Source organism: Sorghum bicolor, chromosome 8 (assembly GCF_000003195.3).
Source record: "Sorghum bicolor cultivar BTx623 chromosome 8, Sorghum_bicolor_NCBIv3, whole genome shotgun sequence".
Taxonomy (NCBI): Eukaryota; Viridiplantae; Streptophyta; class Magnoliopsida; order Poales; family Poaceae; genus Sorghum; species Sorghum bicolor.
In genome coordinates this window covers 57196999-57202376 of record NC_012877.2, presented here as the reverse complement: position 1 = coordinate 57202376, position 5378 = coordinate 57196999, and the positions used below count along the sequence as shown (strand labels likewise).

Below are 5378 nucleotides of genomic sequence, written 5' to 3'. Positions count from 1 at the left end.
TAGTAGCTAAAGTTCTAAACACATTAACTAAAAGAAGCTAAAATAGTTTAGTTCTATTAGTCACCTAAGAGTAGCTAAAATTTAGCAAGGGGAACTAAACAGGCCCTACATATATGGAGAACTTTTCCTATAGTAATTACAAAGTAATATAGTTTAGCCATTTATTTGCTCAGAAAATTGCTATCTTAATTTCCCATGTCAAATATCCGATCAATGCCTAGAAAATATCCAACAAACATTTAAATGTATATATTATACGTTACTAGTATAGTGCCCGTGCTAACGCCACGGTTTTATTTCAAATGATAATATTTTTTATGATGAAAACAAATGGAGAGCAACACTTATGTTGTAAAAGGGAAACATTTGAAATGAAAACTATTTGATGAACCTGATAAAGATTATTTATACTTCGACATGGCAAGAGCGTCAGTAGATCAGTAAATGACTGTTATTCGTACAATAAGGTATGTGCACTTAGCTAAACAATCCGAAGAGACTACCAGCAAAGCCAATTTCTATTCTGTCAAATTCCAAGATAAAACATGGCTTCACATTATTTAGCAACACCCATATTCCACCTTGAGATGAAGTCGAAGAGCTTTGTGTAGACGTAATTCAGAATAGCAACCTCCTCCAATTTGATTTCACTTGCGCCAGTGCATGCACTCACACCCATGTCGTGCTTCTCCCCACTAAGGCGATGGAAGCTCCTGAGAACATGTTGTATCATGATCGTTATGGCTAAACACTAACCCAAAAAAGAATAGTAGAAACAAATAGATCATTCTTTGCGAACCTGAGGGAAGTACATTTTAGTGTGCCCTGTTTCCTTGAGGGAAGTACATCTTAGTGTGCCATGTTTTCTTGAATTTGACATCAGGCTCATTACATTCAAGTTTGCAAAAACTATTATAGTAAAGCTCTCACGTCAGGTGCCCAAAATCAATATCATGACATCATCACTAACTATACATGAAACCTGGGAATTTAACAACAGAGCATTTAGTCAGCTTCCAATTCCACGGTATGATGACAATGAAATTCAATTGGAGATCAGAACCAAATTAGCAATAGGCTACATCTAATACTCTAATCCAATATGGGAGTTTGTCTTTCTTCATCAGCCATCTCAAGTAAGGAATTTTTTTTCTTCTCAAGAGACTAATTTGGTAACAACACTCCTCAAATTGCATATATAAAAGTATTGTATTACATGTATTCTTCCTAATATCTTCCTAGAATTAGTTGTGATCTTGTTTTACAAATTAGTTGAGTGCTCATCTAACCTGATAGCATTTTACAAAAACAAAGTAATGAAATAAGCTCCATATTGTTTTAGGAATCTACATCTGGACCTATACATATGTGCAGAATAGAGCCGCTTCCATGAGAAGAAAAAAAATTATTGGCCTATTTCTTGCTCAACTGAATTTCAACAAAAGTATATATGGGCAGAATGACATGAACTCGAATCATGAGATAATTTGGGTTGTGATTTACTCACCAGCTAATGCTCTTCCAAACGCCCTTGAAAACGTCGGCACTGCCCTTAGCCTCCTACACCCGGTAAGGACTTGCATACTGGATATTATTTTTTAGCGACTGTTTATCAATTGGAAATAAACCATAATTCTTATTTGAGTAGTGTTAAGCATTAGATTGGCATTGAGACTCCAGTTACAGCTTCAGAAAAAAAAGAAAAAGAAAAAAGAGCCAGTCGCATTATGACTGTGGATTGAATTTTCTCAGTTCTGGAACGATTTGCCTCCTCAAGCACGTCAGGAGCTCCTCTTATTGAATAATTAAGTAATCTCTCATTCAACAAGCATACAAGAATCTCTACTACCCCTTCCTTCCCGTGTCACCTACCTCATGTGCCCAATCCAGGTAGTGCAAAAAAACTAATTACTTTATAGCTATGAATTGAATTTTTGTGTTTAATATTTTTCCAGAGAAATCGAGATAAAGAAAGTGGGGATCAAACCTAGGATCTTACTATTACAATAAAAAAATACTATAATAACTCACCAGGTATAGTTGAGATAAATATTTGATATATAGCACAGGTATAACTGAGACATATTTGATGGCACAGAAAACAGAACTTTAGATCTAAATAATATAAATTTATGATGATAAATAATTAACAAGAAACATCTACTATATGAAAGATGTGTCTAGGTTATGACGTGATTAAAAAATATAGTTACTAAATCACAGAGGAAACCAAACATTCAAAGGGAATCGGTTTTGAATAACCTGTCATTGTCACATGCCTACGCAAGCCTAAACGGGGATGGATGAGATGCAAGTAGAAAATACATCATGGAATTGATTGGCTCACCGATGGAGACTGACCGGTGGCCTGCGGCCCATCGCGCCTCCACTACTGTCGTTGCGCCCTACCGAAAAAGCACCGTGCAGATCCAACCTTAGAGACACCAGATCCGGCCACCAAGGCACCGTATCTGGGCGACGAAGCCATGGCTACCAAGGATAGCAGCTGTGACCCGAGGGTACAGGGAGGCCGCCGCTGCGTTCCTTGCGCCTGCACAAGCCTCACGGAGGAGCGATCCAGCAGTGGTGAGGTGGAGGAGGGAGAGAGTCGACGGCGCCGAGATTGGAGCGGCGCCCGTGCCTCCCGCTTGTGGACGACGTGAGGTCAACATTTTTTTTCTTTTTTCGGAGGGAGGAGGAACGAGTAGGGATCGAACTCTGGTTGTTGCGATCATGAGAGCCGCACGAGCGTGGGCTTGAGTGAGATGACGCGAGGCTGAGGGTGTGTAAGGTCGTGATTATACTTCTAATCTGGGCCGTCTAATCTGTAGAATATGTGTTGTGAGTCGTTGATTTTATAGGTAGGATTTGCCTGGAGAATATTTCAATTATAGTAGAGATACAATTACTATCAAACAAACATTTATAGTTATTTATTATAAGAGCAGCCACCCAACTTGAATTCCTTGACGTTGCTTGCTGCACTAAGCTAGTGTGCACCGTTGCCCCTCACTCCCTAAGAGTAAGAACATCTCTTTTCAGATATTTTATTCAACTTCTTATATGTAAAAAGTAGCACATTAGACTGACTCCAATAGAGGAAATGCAAATACGAGTTATTTTACCAAACTCCTGGAGATGCTTTATAGTACCGCTTTTGCTCAATATTTGAAAAAAAAAATCGTGATCAAGGCCTTGTTTAGTTCACCCAAAAACCAAAATTTTTTTAAGATTCTCCGCCGGCACATGCATGAAGCATTAATGTGGATGAAAACAAAAACTAATTACATATTTTGCATATAAATCGCGAGAAGAATCTTTTAAGCCTAGTTACTCTATGATTGGATAATGTTTGTCAAATAAAAACGAAAATGTTACAGTGCTAAAATTCAAAACTTTTTGATCTAAACAAGTCCCAATCCGACTCGCCTTGTATTTTATCTGTATTTTGTACTGTACTAGTACTATTTTGTAACCGAGACCATCCAAATCCGTATCTATACCACGCGACTGGCCAGTAGCACAAGCATAGTGTACGCTGTGCATGCATGCGTGTTGCTGATTGAAAGCTGGCTTTAGATCGCTAGTCAGGCAATCGGTCGGTCGAGAGAGGCTGCTGAGTGCTGATCGAACGATCACGGGCGTACGTACGTACGTGCCGACATGCATGCATGCGCGCGTATATTGGATGCCAGCAGCCTTGAGAGTCGGTAGGGCATGCACCAGTTAAAATCAAGAGCCGAGAAACATCCTGGCGTGCATGTGTACGGCTGGGAAACAAACCTTTGCTTCGTGCGGCAGGCCATCGTCCCTACGTGCAACACAATATAATTAAGGCCTTGTTTATAGTTCGTGAAATTTTTTAGCTTTGATGACTGTAGTATTTTCGTTTATTATTTGATAATTTTTGTTTTATTATAGACTAACTAGGCTCAAAAAAATTCGTCTCGCAAATTAGAGACAAACTGTGTAATAGTTTTTATCTTCATCTATATTTATGCTTCATGCATGCGTCTAAAGATTAAATATGACAATGAATTTTGGAAATTTTTGGAAAATAAACCTGGCCTGAACTCACACTTTAATTTGTACCACTGCTACTCAGATGATCTCCGCTCCGGTGTGGACGTGTGGTAGCCAAAAAAAAAACTAGCTGTGCCGGCGACGGCGAATCATGCATCTCCTCTGTAGTATGTGTACCCGGTCTCTGGCCGGGGCCCCTCAATGCCGTGCACAACGACGGAGGCGACATATGTAAACCTTGGAACGATGCAACTTTGGTGTGCAACAAATATAAAGCTGATGATCATCCTGCTGCAAATGGAGGGAGTTTGCACTGAAAGCCAACAACCCGGCCTGCTTGCTACTAGCTAGCCTTTTGCATCTTTTCAGATCGACTTGCACTTTCCCTTTTTCTTTAACATATATACAATATATATAATCCAAGTTGTTGTGTTTTCTTAGTGTCAGTCCTGCAAGTCACTGTCATGTCCGTCATTTTTAATTGTTGTTCTCACTTTCCAAGAAGTAAAAGAATATACTTAACATTGACTAAATATAAGCAAAAAAAATATTAATATTTATGATTAATTAGTATAATTAGATAGATAGATCATTGGATTTATTTTTATAATAAATTTATTTAGAGACACAAATACTATTTCTATTTTTTTACAAACCTAATCATAATTTTAAAACACGAATACTATAACAACACTTAAAAAGTGACAGAGGGAGAATCTCTCTAGCCTCAAGCATGAACATGAGTGATTCTCAAAAGCAAAGTGAAATATAGTATAATAAGAAATTCGTTTTTAGCAGTACTGTAATAAATATGTTAGTTTTTGGAAAATGCAAATATATATATCTGCTTCGAAAACTATGTGAAAGCCATACCGTACCAGACAAAAAGTTTTTGTTGTTTCACCCTATCCCATCAAATGTTTGAATATATGTATGAAATATTAAATATAGACTTAAAAATAACTAATTACATGTATTACGACTAATTTGAAATAGTGTAATTGCTTGCTTGCCTATCACCGACACCGTACAGTTGGGCAGTCGCCTGCAGTCGGCATTGCACACACAGCACGCAACCACCATTTGGAGAAAAAGCTTCCGGCCGCAAACTGATCGAGCTACTCCACTAGCTAGATTCTTGGTTGATTTGCCCCAGCGAAAAATAATTATTCGATCCACTTCCTGCATCACCAAACTATATTTCCATTTCCTTGCTTGCAAAAGTCTCGGCCGTCTGATTGGTCATGATCTGTGTGTGCCCTCCCGGCCCATTATTAATTTGTCGCACAGAATAATGTGCTCGAGTAGCACTGGCATTGTACAATGAGCATATATATTAAACATTGTTAGTTAGG

At 38.4% G+C, this 5378-nt stretch overlaps 1 long non-coding RNA gene across 1 annotated transcript; it reads right to left on the bottom strand.

The window, feature by feature from the left end:
* Positions 396-2567, bottom strand: LOC110437487. The gene is made up of 4 exons (XR_002455539.1): positions 2348-2567; positions 1508-1584; positions 800-982; positions 396-713 (listed from the first exon to the last, which is right to left on the bottom strand). It is a non-coding gene; the product is annotated as an uncharacterized LOC110437487 (long non-coding RNA).